This window comes from Varroa destructor, unplaced genomic scaffold (assembly GCF_002443255.2).
Source record: "Varroa destructor unplaced genomic scaffold, Vdes_3.0 BEIS01000002.1, whole genome shotgun sequence".
NCBI lineage: Eukaryota > Metazoa > Arthropoda > Arachnida > Mesostigmata > Varroidae > Varroa > Varroa destructor.
In genome coordinates this window covers 57,340,738-57,356,051 of record NW_019211455.1, presented here as the reverse complement: position 1 = coordinate 57,356,051, position 15,314 = coordinate 57,340,738, and the positions used below count along the sequence as shown (strand labels likewise).

Genomic DNA, 15,314 nt, shown 5'->3' with positions numbered 1-15,314 from the left:
GGTCATTAAGGCCAGCAAGCGGAACTGACCGTCCGAGAGATAAACCGAAGCAACTGACAGGCCACGAGATACGAAGGCGATTGAGGTAGCAGATCATACCGTCTGGCGTCTGTGTATGTATTCACAAATACCGTAAATATACTTGTAGCCATCTCAGGCCGAATCTCTTGTGCTGTTGGCACAGTATCGATTGAAGGAGGTTAATTAGCTGACCGAAATAGCATCCACTACCAGAAGGTAGAGCTGCATTATAATGGAAGTGGTACTGAATCAGTTCATTACGGCTACGGTGATATTCATAGAGATGCTGCTCCTTATAATTCTGTGTAACTATACATACGAAAGTTGTGTTTGTATATAGACTGAGACGAACTGGTAAAAGCAGAGTATGTACAAAAAGAACACAAGCGGTTTTGTTGGTCATCTTGTCTTGGTCATGCTGGCCACCTTCTTTGTGCTCGTGGTGATCTGATCTGATCTGCCTCGCGTAATGGTTACATTCCTGATAACGATAGTGAGCAACAGCAGTGCTGGCGACAGGGTATTTTTGGAATCATAGCAAATGCTGAGACGGAAGGTCGGTCAGTTTTAAACAATGATCTATTTGGCCCTACTGACTGGTTTGAAATCCGAAGATGTTCAATACTTTGCTAGCCAGAGAGCTTCGAAGAAACGTTTTGTCGTTCCCAGGAACGATGTGCGACCAGGATCTGCCTACGTGTCTATACGGGCGCTATGACACGGCAATGCTTCGCGTCGTTCTGTATGAACTGCGCGGTAGTCTAAATAATGGGTCACATATTTCTCCTGAGCCAGTTATGATGCCTCTCTCCCGGCTGTTTTATGTGCTCTTGTCCGTATAGTCCGCTGTGACTTCGTCTTCGTTTCTGCATGAACATTTCAGATCGACACTTCGTTGAGCTGGGCAAAGTGACAATTACGGTGAGCGAATTGCCAGCCAATCAAACCCCGTAGCCCTCAATATGACCCAACATCGTCTACATGATTCAGTGGGTCGACAGTGACAAGCAGCTTATTGGGCAGCTCGACCATTGAGCGGACGTCGGTAACTTCGGCAACATCAACAACTGCAATGATGCCCTTATGAGCGAAATACATCCAGACAAAGAAGACATCGCTGTTGTTGTTGTTGTTGTCTCATGCTTGTCGTCGATCTTTTAATAGCAACATCAGATGCGCCAGTGATCGCGCTGACACTGATAATGCATAATATTGTGCCTGCATAATGACAAGAAAGACAACAGCAGCAGATAGCATACAATACCGGAGGTCCAAAAAGGACGCGATCCTGAAAGAGCTATATAGGAAAAACTGGACCATCGGAGTTAGCCAGGGACATCTGAAGAATCGGCATCAGACAACGCCAGCAGCAATAGCAGCATAACAGAGTCATTAGGTAAAACATTATTATGATCCTCCCCCGTTTACACGCCATGGCGTCTCCAGAGTCGGTGTTAGCTCGTGTCGCTAATATTGACAAACGCTGTTTTAGAAAGAGTAACTTTGTTTTGGCAAGAAAACTGAGCCTAGTATATTATGCGACTATATGAATCAATGCTATATTTCTATGCGATAGAAGCATCCACTGAAACATTCAGGGACACGACGGCACCTCGAAACAGGCAACTTCTTACCTTTATATACAAGATAAGTCCATCATTTCTGAATGAATCACTAAGCATCGATACAAACGCGCCTCTGTACACATTTATGTATACACAGGAAGATATTTGAAGTCCCCGCGGAAATGTGTAATACACAATATAAAAGCAGCGAGAGAGTCTAGTTACGAATTCGAAGATGCATATGTGAACGTATTCTGGAAAATACTAGAGGATCCTTTCATAGGGCCTGTCAGCGTGATCAGTATATGGTTCTCACTACAGGATATATACAACCTTTATCTCTTCATTTTTCTGTCTCTAGATTGCCAGTTATCAATAAGACGGACACTCATTTGACACCATTCCGTCTTTCTCATCTAGCCTGTATCTAGACTGAGGCTTGTCTAAACCCCAGACGATATGTGCGCATACGACAGTAGTTAGATAATGGCAATAATATTTGTTGACATACTGGCAGTTTGGCCAGATAAGGGCACTAGGAAAAACTAATCGATATTGACAGTAGATGCCGATGTGCTGGAAGATGGCCAGCAGTAAACAGCGTTTGTTTCTATCCTTGACGCCAATCGTTGCCATCGAGTCAGACCGTCTGGCAAATGTTTGGTGATGAAACACTGATACGATATATGTCATGCGAAAACTGTTATAGCTTTAAGTCTGGCGAAGGATTTCTCTTTTCCCGTCCTTTTTTTCATTCGAATTCGATCACTGGCAGGACAACGGTTCCTTATGTTGGAAAAAACATCCGTCAAGGCTGTATTTAGTTTATATCCAATGTATGAGGTAATATATAAAAAGATACGCTTGTTATGTCACATGTACAGGTGTAAACATTATAGATTGCGTATATCTCGATGTGCCGATGCGTCTGATAAATCTGAACGTTCCGGTCGAACAAAAGTGCAAGGGGTAGTCATCCTTATTATTGGTTTCTTCTCTGGCAAAGCTTTACAGTTCAGCATCATCATAGAAGATAGACGTGACAGTGGGCGAAATCCCGTAGAACCGTCGGGGGGAGAGCAACGACACTCTTCTGTTCATAATTCTCACAAGGCCTATGGTAGATATTTTTCTAAGCGGCCGACGCACGTTGGTCGGTCAGGTTCTGTGTAGTCGCCTAAAGACGATAGATGAATGACTGGTATATACTTCGTGTATCAATGATGGTTATTACACCATGACGATCAATACAATGTTGGCTGTTTGCTTGACAACTACGGCTGGAAGAGCGGTCCGCGATATGTATTTTGGGTAATTGCACTTGTTGCTTGCGCGTAGGCGCTCTGTCTCGTTGGATCGGTTGAACATCTGGTCCTTTTTTAACAGTCCCTCCCCGTACCAACGTCTAGCGTGAACGATACGTGATACAAGACAGTCGACGATACGAGACATGCGGTCGAACTGTGATCCAGCATTCTTCGAATTCTGAGATCTTGATAGAATAACTAATTAAACAAGCAGTTTGCCAAAAAAGAGTTATCTGTTGTTTGTTTTCTACCCTGCTGTCGTCTGATGCCCGTGTCGTCACAGCGTGCTTGTTAGACGCCGTGGTCGCACCATTAGAATCAATGGCTTTTAGTGCAGTCAAAGCTGCTATAGTAGCCATCCACTTTTACTATGACGATACCACCCTACAGTTAGTTTACCTCCCTGACTTTGCTAGCTGCCTTACTCAGCATTACGGCAAAGTCCCATCTATAACAATCACCTAAACGGCAGGTTGTGGCTGTTATTACTGCATTCTGCCAAGCCTTTTACCGTTTCTGTCACGGCCATCACGTTGCTCCGCTTAATGCGGTTTACATCTGATACTAACAGCTACAATAACAACAATCAAACTTAGTTCCCAACATCGCCCTTTTCAATTGAGATTTTTCGACTCGACAATGAATGGTAGACTCAATGGCATAACAGACAACTTCAGCAACGAAGCGTCGTTGGGTGCAGCATCGGCAGGTGACTGGTTCAAGCATGGATGTCTATATATTGCTCAATTCGCTTGCTGAATTTCTGTCTTCTAATTCAAATAGCTGCAGTATCGGTAACCGGCAGGCGAACATAATCATCGTAGCACCGATGCCGTCGGTGGCAAAGAAATAGTCGAGGACAACACTTGCCTGTTTCGTAATAGGGTGCTACAAATTGTTTGGCTGACTCCGTATTCTCAAGGATACATCAGCGACACGCATCTCGGTTTGTCTATCTGCCTTTAGCGGTCTGATAGCGTCTTTGCACGGAAATATCCCGGGGAGGCGGAACTAGCTACAGTTAATGGAATACGCCAACCTCACAGTCATTTGCCTACACGCCCACACAGGAAGGTTCAACGGCCTATCACTTGTTGCATTTTCTTGTCTATCAGTTGTCCGAAGTAACGTTACTTTGAAAAGCTGATAACTCTCGGCATCGTGTAACCAGAAGTGAAGCCTCCACATGATGCGCGTCACGTGACGTTATGGTTAGGTAAAAAATAACGCCTTTCGGTGACAAAATCTGTTGCATCTGCAATATAGTAGGCTTCTAAAGACCAAGAGGCGGCTATAGAGAATGTAGCTCCTTAAGACGAATCAAGCCGGCGATCGGCAGCACGATTTGATAAAGCGTTTTTAAGTATTGAGGCCTGCGTTTATGACCCAAAAAATAATAGGCAGAGTGTAATATTCTGTACATTTTATAATGCTCTTTATAATAAAGCACCCATCCTTTTTGGATTGGCTATTAAATTTCCCTACAAATAGAGATGATAATAATAATTTTTTAGGTGAAGGAGCTTGCAGAGCCGTCTGTTTTTTCTTGTGATCGAGTCAACCCGAATTTACTATAGGCGCTCATTAATAAATGCCTAAAAACTGCTTAGACAAAAAAGTTTACTACTTGAAGCAAGCATCTGAAAAGCAATTCTCTGCTGGAATCATCGGTCAACGATCATGCAATAAATAATATTTAAAATTTAACGTTTTTTTTTTAATTCAACCTGGTTTCCGATGAGATACTCTGCAAGGATATCATGCATTATAACCCATATACCATATAGATATGTATACTGCGCGAATGTTTTTTCGTTAGCCTAATACGCGCCAATATCTGTACATGTTTCCATCAACGTTCTATACTCGTGTTCTTATTACGGCACATCCGGCAGCCCCTTTTTAACTCTTCCGTAATACGCCCAGCACACAGATAATCAGTAGGTTTCCTCTAGATTCAATAGCAACGGCATCCATAATATAACGAACACGATTGCTTGTGTCGTGAAAAATTCGGTTATATATACTGCTGTGTAAAGATGACAGTTTATGGGACCACTTTCAAGTGCGCAGACGCGTTCAGGGAATGGACCTAACATTGACTGTTGCTCCTCCACATCGTCCTAGTCAATCTTTAATCTCAAATCAAAGCAATCTTCCTCTGGGACTATCTGAAAGATCGTATGGAAAAATTAGTCGTGACTACTTATTTTTCTACTGTGTGACCAAGTGGGAAAAATCTTGGTCTAGGTCACTCATTTTTAGTTAAGTTTCCAAGCCTAGGCTCTTCTGAGTCGGACTGCCGTTACGACTTCTCAACAAAGAGTGGTGTTCTCCAGAATAATTAGACGAATCAATTTCTAGGCGAAACGTGAAGGGTCAGGACAGGTTTAAGGTGGACTAGCTTTGTGACGCTTAAGGATGGATGGGTGATTCGCTGTAAGGTGTTCTTATATTGTCCATACGGTAGCCGAATTTTTTCGTGAACGATGCGATGGCCAGCAGACCCTTCTGCGCATTTGAAAGTAATGTACCCCCAGTCATTTTTCGAACGAACGGTATTATAAAAGCTAACATGAATATTAGGTATACATAGTCTCGTTCGTTACATCGTTTCCGCACCCATTCATATCCAGCATTTTAATTAATTAATTATTTGATTGATAATCAATTAATTGAATCGAGCAATGAATGGATTGTTATGTTTAATATGCGCTGCCATAGACAGCAGGTTCCAGCGTCGTAGTAAAGTTCCAGTGCACTGACGCGTTGGCACCTTTTGAAATTCATAATCAAGGTTATTTCCTCATGCTGATCACTTGACACTGGATAGTGTGCTAAGAATATCTATAGCCGCGTTGTAGGATACTATTGCTTCCCGGAAGATTTTACTCGTGAGAAATTTACGCAATCATTTGTTTATGAGCCTCTATTGTGGTTTGTTAGTATCGTATGGAACGAACCAGCGGACGAGATTGTGCATCTATTAAACCAGTCCTTTGTTCGTCGAAAATGACTTGATGCTTTAATTTTGCCGCTGGATAGAGGGGTCATTAACCTATTATAGCATACTTTTGTCCGCCATGTTGTCGTGCGTATCTCGAACAGCCATCGTGTATACTTGTACAGTGTATCCTATCCGTATCAATGATGCGACTATGTCAGGATGAGACAAAATCTAGTACTGTTGATAAATATTTGCAAGCACAACGTTATATATGGTCTCGCGTCTCACGAATTAACCGTTAAAGTTTTTACTACGAGACGACGATGTTTTACTGTTACCCAGACGGGCATACAGACATACTGCACGACCCATTTGGATTGTCAACGGCGGTTTCTAGGCGTTTATAGCTCAAACGACACATTTCCATAGAAATTTAGATGTGACGTACAGAGATCTGTGGAAACGTGCCGTTGCCGGGATTACTTTGAACGACGTATCTGAAACAAATAGCTCTACAACGAGGACAGACTCAAAAAAAAAAAAGGATCAGAAATAGCTAAGATACACTGGTTGTATCGTCAATTTAGACCTTGTGGCACAAAAGGCTGCATTTAAGGGAAAAGTCTTGAAACCTTACCTCTTCTGAGCTATCCCAAGGTTTATTTTTCAGAATTTTCAATAATCTTTCACCTGAAGTAGAAGATACGCGCGTAAATTTTACTAAAAAGTTTGGACGAAGCCAACTTCACTGACAGGCTGGTGCACGTGTTTTGACGTTATGATCATATCAAAGAAGGTGGTGCAGAATAATGGAACTTTCATATGAAAGTGACAAGTGTGGGCGATGAATGAAGCGGGACAATCAGGTGTCACCGTTCGGACCGGCGACATCTGATGAAGTGTGAAGCTCAGTATTTCGCTCATTTTACTACAGGCTAGACACGAGGATGTTCAGTCCTTGTCCACCTATGGCTATTTGCAATGACTGATTCAGCTGCGTTAAATGCAGGGGGATTCATGGCTTCTGTGCAAGGCGTGTACGATGCTAACTTTAGACGGGGGTATCCGTACAGATCCTATTCATTGTGTTACATGGATGTTCATGTTCATCCAGCCGTGATGTTTTATCATCCTCCTGTAGAAAGCACGAGTACAGTAAAGTAGCACCTGTTTATTGGGCGGCAACAATGAGAAGGCATTTTTGAACAGAAGCAAAATTGCCGTCGGCGAAACCACATATCGGGTACTTTGCCAGTGATCAACTAATATTCATGGGCATCTTTGTTGTCGGCCGCACTGCTTTGTCAAGCTGGTAGGCCACGCACACATGCAAACGGACTTTTGTTAATTTACAAGCACCTATGTAATTTGCTACCGGCAGGAGGCTTAATCGTTAGAGGTATTTTTGACGGGCGAAGCATGATTACTGCACTTTAAATTTTGATCGATCAATGGATGGAACATGTATTTCATTTAAATCTATTATATGGACAACATATAAGAATTGGCTAGACGCTTTTGCCGGACGCTATAGTTGATTTCGAATGCATTTTTACAATGTGGACATATATGTAGATATTTATAGAGGGGGAGAGAGTACGGTACATTTCCGTTGTATCGGGGTGAACGTTTTAATTGTTCTAGCATTGATTTGTCTTATTGAAGCATTTAAGTTCATACACGTACTACTATGTATGTATGTATGTAGTATAAAGTGGGCTGTCCAGGCAAGGCAACACTGGGCGCTGTTTATTTTCGTCACCATCGTTGTTATTGTTGTTACTTTAGCTTTCTCTCATTATATATTTCGTAGCTGCTGGCTCGGCAGCAGGTCACTATATATAAATGTTTTGGCTCGTACGTTCAGTTTTACTTCCGTCAAGAATTGTTTCAGGCTGCTGCTGACTCTCAAGAGGTGTGGCTAGGGTCGGCTTGGATCCAAATCAGCTCACATGTCCCCACGTTTAGTACTCACACATGTAAAGCTTACCGATAGTACTGCTAAAATTAAGATTCAGGTTGCATAGTGGTGGTGGCCTAAGAGACCACCATCAAATGAATCTCCCGCTGTACCATCAGCGAACTGCTGTTACAGCTCAACAAAGACCAGGTTCTACTATCAATCGCACAGGATTTGGTAAGCAAGGTCTCCACTTTGATTAGTTAGATACTCTACTTGAGAGGCTTTTGTATATCAACTGCCTGCGATCGAGCCCCACGCTTGGCCCACATTTTGCGTAGTTAAGAAAGAGATTGTTTGTAGAAACACTACTCGTACCTGCGAACCCGTTTATACAACGTTCAGCATAAACGAGGCCGTAACGAAAAACGAGCGCATAGAAGGCGAAGTGAATTGCAGCCGGCCCAACCTTTGCTATCATTCCCGCAGTAATTAAATTGGTTAGGGATTGTAGCATAAGGTCGCCTAAATAAGTCTATTGTATATATGGTTATAAGTGTCATAGAATGCTCACTGTTTGATCAACGGAACTCGTTCAATCAGCGATTGTCGAATTTGCCCTGCGCTCTGACTCTTTTTATCATCGACGCGATATTGTTTGCTGTTTTTGGAGTTCTCCTGTGTCTTACGGAATGTCCATGTATTCGCCTATGCATAAAGCAGCATTTTCAAGCCGACAAAAGCCAAAACCCGCTAGATTATACTTGACCGTTATATTAAACTATCTAACATCAATCAAGCCTATCATACATGCATGATTTGCACACTAGCTCAACGGAAGTAGTGGACTTGGCGCGACGTCGTTTACCTATAAAGCTACTCGATGCCCGGACCCGAGTTATTTCGGATATTAATAGTGTTTAGGCCATACAGCCTACTCGTTCATCCAGTTAAGCAAAGATATGGGCCGACACTATATAATGCGAAGAACGACAGGCTCGACGTGAGATCCGCTGAATATATATATATATATATAAAGACCGAGCTAATTGTGAGGGGCAGCTTAGAATGACTTATGTCGACTATCCGAGCATCTGGCTTAGCGTATTTTGGCGGGAGGTGACCCTTGTTCGGTACTAGGTTCGTGCGTCGCATACTTAAAATAGGGTACTTTAGCTCAAAGCGAACTTACTGGTTGGATGGTTAGCGGAAGATGCAGTTCTATGGAAATAAAGACAAAGCATTCTAAAATAAATATCTCCAAAAATATCCGGAGATATGTAGACGGATCATATGAAATGCAAATAATCGAAGTTAGCGACAGAGGCGATATCTGCTACAAACGCATTTACTCAGACGATGAGAATGTTCAATCTAAACTACAGGGAATTTGAAGGACAGCCAAAAAGAATAGCAAGTGAACTCAGCTTGCTTTGTGCGCAAGAAGCGGCTGAACTTCATAGGAACTTTGCACAACTTCATTACTTTGTGTTTAAGAAGCTTGAAGATTTTCGACTATCGTACCAACGGTGAGCTCACTAAAATTTAACCATTTTCGTAACAACATCAATGGAAGGTACCTGCATCATTGGCCCACCGAATCTCTGAAGGCGGAGCCAGATAGGCCAGAGGCGGAACTATATGGTTGAAGAGCTGATGGCTTCGCACGATTTCGTCAGTCATCTAACGAAAATAAAGGAGAACTCTTTTCTTCTTAGGCTGTGATCATAGCTAGAGAAACTGACGCCTTACAACTGTCTATTGCCCAATTAAACCGGTCAGAGATGATGACACAAATCCATCTGAAGTTCTGCTGGACAGTGTGAAGTCGTCTTTTAAACGGCCCAGCTATTACCATACACGATAGCTTATTTTATGATACGTTAGTGGAGTTGTATTTTGTTCGTGAACAGAAAAGGACCAGTGGCAATCTGCGCACCATTCTCCAAAGTTGACAAGGCCAGATTGAAGCCTGTATAAATATGTTGCTTACGGATGATTGTGGCATAACGATAAATCATGATATAATTATCCGCAATGAGACACATTGCCGTTACTCTAATAAAAATCTACAAAATTTGTTCCGAAAGTCGAGTATTTTGAAATCTACGAAATTTCGTCTCGAACTCGTTTTTGCGAGCGAGCAACGAGTTCGAGGCTAACATGCTTTAACTTGACATATTTACGCATGTAGTAATATTGATTAAATTAAGCTACATTCTGAACGCATGTGCGTTCAAGAATTATTTAAATTTTCTTGTAAAGCTAGTACCGACGGCCTCTGGTTTGCGGAAGTTCGAAGTGTAACGGCCTCCGATATCCTGGCGTCTATAACGATCACGTTATTATGTAATATACCTGATTGTAATTATCTTTAAACTTGCTTCCAGTTTGCCTTTGAACATGTCGTTTTGGGTTAGAGGAAGATGTGGCTGATGAACTGGACGGCTTTTTATGTCTTAAAGTAAATTCAATGACATGCTAAACTGTTTCTATTAGTTATAGTCGCTTCTCAGAGAAAAAACAGTGACGTTAATTCTGTCTCATGTGCATTTCAAAACTTCTAAAAGTTCGATGGTGTTAAAATTATAAATTAGCATCTTCTTGCCAGCAAAAAACAGAATCGACGATATAGACCTCGTCCCATATAGCTATACTTTTTCCTATAAATACGTTTATTCTCAATACCTTAATTTATCAATTCATCGTTGGCCGTTCCTTTGCGTGCGCGAGGAACAGAATCTGTCTACCAACTTGCTGAGCACGAGACAGGACACTCCGTGCAGACGTGCCTCTTCATGACGTGTTTTAAATTTCTGGTTATTTTTATTATCGATAGAGCCTCGAGTGTTTAGAGAGCCTTACGAATTCGCCTTTGTTAGCTCTTTGGATATATCAGTATTGCCAACTTCCTTCCATCTGCATTATTTTTATCCAGCTCTCTCTTATTATCTCTTTATTGTGGACTTGTTGCAAGAAAGAACATATTAAAAAAGAACGCTTTTTTGCTATATTTGAGACTTATCCCCGCATGGCTACGAGCATCTTCTACGGTATCTAAACAACGAAGCTTAAAATGTCAGGAGACTGTAGTTACATGGCCTATTGGCAGAACCCGACGTACAAATGTAACGAAGCTCAGCCGAGCTGGCAAGCCGATCGTTGTGATAAAGTCGAAGACGAGGCCAAAGCGATCAACATTCATTACCTTTTTCCAGCTTCATTCCTATTCTCAAAGCAGAGCCTATCCAATACTCAAAGGGATCCATGCGAAAGGTCGGAAAAGACCTTTGGGCCTCGGCGGCTACTGCAAATGGCCCGCTCCCACCTTCTGGCGGCGTTAGCGATCTGCTTACTTGCAGTGGCATCTGTCGCGCTGGTCGCTGTATTGGCGGTTGTTTTTCTTCTATTCGTGGTAGTGCCAACGATACAAACTGCCATTATTACTGTTCTTCTTTCGATCTTTAGCAGGAAACATAAATCGAATGAGGTAGGACCGTACGGAAGCGGCCGCTTCAAAAAATGTGCAATGTAAGACCATGCAAGTTAGAACACTCTATTCAGCCTAACAGTACACGAGCGTCCGCAGATATCAACATTAAGCCTTAAACAACAGTTTTAGAAAATCTACGACCACTGCACTTCGTTGTGGGAGACGGCAGGGATTCTTCAGGATTTGTTGTGTACTATATGCCATGATGTTAACTACGATTGCTTGAAGACGAGGAAAATTGATGCCAGAGGTTTTGTAATGAAAAGAGGATACTGGAACAGGAAAAGAAGGTTTGTAGATAAAGCTCATGCATTGTACGATGGATAAACAAAAATGAAACATTTTCAACGTTCATCCGGTAATTTTTCCGGTTTAGTTGGAAAAAATGGAAAAGGGGCAAATTAGCAGATCCCAACGATAGCCAATGCTGTGTCTAGCAAACGTGACTCGTGTGATTTATAAGCAACGGCACATCATGCGTGAAGTCTACTACAAACACAAATATCGAATGAGTGAGGAAGCTAATGTGCATAACGGGTCGTCTCGGCTCGCGCGTCATTTTGACAGCACCTCACCTCGTACATAAGTACCGATGCAAATTATTTGCAGATTGAACAAGGAGACAAATGCGGATGCGGAAAAACTTGATATGCCAATTACGGTAAAGCACTTCACGAGGAAACGAGGTCCTCAAAGAAAGACTCGGCGACTATGCATAGAAGTATCCAGGAAAGTTGACTGTACTTACGCTTGCGTGAGTGCTAGCTAAACCAGTACGCTATGTTATGTAGAATAAACAGAAATGCTAAGCGATGCTTCATAGTCTTCTAGGATAGCATCAGTGTAGATTAGATGAAATGGCTACATTAGTCGTTGAGCTTTCAAATGTATTGAAATGTAGATAAGATATTGCCGAATGAGACCAAAAAATGCTAATTTATGTAAAGAAAAAGTTTTATAGGGCTATCATATGCCGCTAACTCTAGATTGCCCTACAAAAGGTCTACTGCAGACGAATATACGACACGTATGGGTACCCTGATATCTGTTTCCAAAATAGCAAGTGCTAGCTGTCGCTCTGCTGTAGGTGAAGACTGCCTATTACGACTTGCGGCCTTGTCTCTCTCTGCATGACTACGATATGTCCGTGATTTTTGAACTATTCATTAATAAACGAAATAGCGTAGATTTAGACATGCATACGTACATAAATTCGAACGTACGCTGTCGTCACGTCCTGGCCATCTTTATCATTGTGTTGGCTGTGTCAGTGGCGAAGATCCTATTACTAACCGGAGCTATCACTGCAACAGCCGTTGGTGCTGAAGACCCTAGGGAACGTTAGCTAGCTTGTTCGCGTGCGATGCAGCATACGTACATTTGTGTCATATATAGACAACCTACATGCATGTATGTATATAAGATATGTATAGACGCATGTACATGCTGTTTGTTATGTCCTGCTGGATTGGCCTGGGTCATCGCGCAGATGGCGCATCCAGCTGTCGTTGAATGTCAAATGCACGTCGTTGAAACAATACGTGCATAGTACAGCATATCCCCCGACATCCTGCCAATGTGTACGTGACGCTCTTCTTGATGTTGTGTTACGGATGGATTCCCACGAATACGGTTAGCTCATAAGTATGTCTAATGACGTAATACTTATCGACAGTTCAGCCTGGTGATAGCGTCCTGGCAGTTCTGTACATACACAGCGTCCTTCTATTTTAGATGTTTACTCGTGGATGGTGTTGTATTAGAATGTTTTTATAACAAAAGGAATAAATCGTTAGTAAAAAATGTATGTAGTAAACAGAGAATACCTGTCGTGAAGTTGGTAACGCATTTGCATAACATAATAATAAAAAAATATGATTTTTTTAAATATACATTGAGTGGATTCTGTCTTGATGAATGGCGTGATCGACTCAAGTCAGTGCATAGTTCCAGATATGGTGCCTCATTTTCCACCTATAAATTCTAGATATTTTTGTTAATAGAAAACAATAGATTTAATAATTGTTTGTTTAAGCCGGTATTGATTCGCCGGCGTTCCTCTTCGTCTGGTGAAATGGGCTTCTGTTCTCTATAGTTCTATTATATCTTTAAATAGGACACCTCAAGGCCTAAAGACAATTACATTTAACGTTTCACAGCTCAAACGAGCGGCATACCTTCTAAAATATTAATAAGATCGTAGCAGAAAACAGCAGGGCCTCACTTTGATAGAAATTATTCGCAACCCTCAAAGGTGTACGGAATGAGATTGTCGTTGATAAATGGGACTTTTTTTTCCTTTTCGGCTTATTTATATGATGGGACTGACACATAGCATAATTTATGTGCGAACAATTCAGCCGTAGAGTGATATAGTGAGAGGCTGATGCGGCTGTGAGCTTTCATCTTCCATTCCATTACGGCCAATGGAGATACTGAACGATATTTAGTATAGTACGTACAATCCAAACACATTCATTCAAAAGTCAACTGTGAAAATTCTGCAGGAGCAATTAAGTATTCGTCGCGTCACCACATAATTGATTGGGAAGTTAGAAAGAAAAGTTACCAGATTAACTATTAAGTGTACGTTACGCCAAAACTAATTTCCAGACATGAAAATTAAGGTGTATGCCTGTTGTATTGCGTGCCAACGGCAAAAACCAAATATACGATTGCAGCAGCATGGCATACATGAACACTGGTACGCATCGATGTCACACACGCGAGCAATACGATGCCCCCGCCAGCGACGTGCGAGCTGAACTGCAACACTCAAACAAAGATGTCAGGTTATTGTGTCTTCTAATGGATGTTTCTATTCCGCCCTATCGTTTAACTTGTTTTAGATACCATTCTTAACTTATAATGCACCCTTCCTCTTCCAACGGGGTGACCGACCGGCAGCCCCCGTCGGACATTGTCTCTGAACAGATGGTGAAGGTATCTGTCCATGTCAGTTTTCGACTAATCGGTTCTACACGAAAATTCTAGCTGCTCTGAGATTCGTCATTCATTAAATGCTGCACGAACTTTGCTATTTGCAATATAATGCACTATGACAACGATTACATCTTTATCTGTTTTTTTTTTTTTTTTTTGCTAATGTTAGGAGGTGTCGGCATTGGGGCAGAACATAATCAAGTGAGCGCTTGATACAAGAGAGAGGACGATTTATGAATGGTACGACTGTCTGACTGCACACACGGACGACCCAGTTCGACAAATAGTACACTAATAGAGATAATGAATTGTTACCTAAGCAATAATTGGCATGCTGGGTTTGGTGTTGTGATGACCGCGGTGGTGAGGTTGAATGATGCCGGTATGCTACTTGCGTCAGGTATTACAATGGCATTAACAGTATTTCATATTCGAATGAATTCTCCGGACATGTTTTTAACCATAGACAATACCTGGATCATCAGTCGAATCTGGCATCACAACCAATTGTACGATTAATTTTTTTTTTTTTTTTGCTTTTGCATGCCATTGGTTTATTAATAACATCAACTAATGCATTAATTCGCATGTTGAAAAGTGTAGATTTGAGATTCATGGGCCTAACGTGAAGAAAAAAAATTTCCTAGTCCGAAATAACCACTCAATCAGGATTTTTAGGCCCATCTAAGGTATTGAAAAATTTTGATACAAACTGTGGCAATGTCGATAATTCTGTGTTGTTTCGGGACGTGGAGCAGAAGCATAGGAATAAAAATGAGTATCAGCAGAGCGAGATCTGTACTCATTATTGCTATTTTATACAGATAGCTTACAGCCACTATTACCCCTCAAACATGTTGACCAGCAGGTTAGGTAGGAACTGCATGCGAATTCAGAGATTAATTACAAAGGCCTCTGAAGTAATTAATCCTACTAAATAAAGACCGAATACTCGTCGAACGTTTTTCAGAAACCATTAAAATTAATCGAAAATCATGTTTACAGTTTGAACAAAGCTTTTTTAGATACTGTACGACAATTGACGTTCCCATGCGCATTTGCTTTCAAAAAATAGACATTTTTTGAAGGCAAATGCGTGTGGCTCTCATAGCGAAAATCAACCGTTAAGAAGCTAGAA

At 41.6% G+C, this 15,314-nt stretch overlaps 1 long non-coding RNA gene across 1 annotated transcript; it reads left to right on the top strand.

Moving 5' to 3' along the window:
- Positions 1-12,898: 12,898 nt before the first annotated feature.
- Positions 12,899-15,065, top strand: LOC147758041 (uncharacterized). Its single transcript, XR_015320016.1, has 3 exons — positions 12,899-13,037; positions 13,847-14,025; positions 14,346-15,065. It is a non-coding gene; the product is annotated as an uncharacterized LOC147758041 (long non-coding RNA).
- The last annotated feature ends 249 nt before the right edge of the window (positions 15,066-15,314 follow it).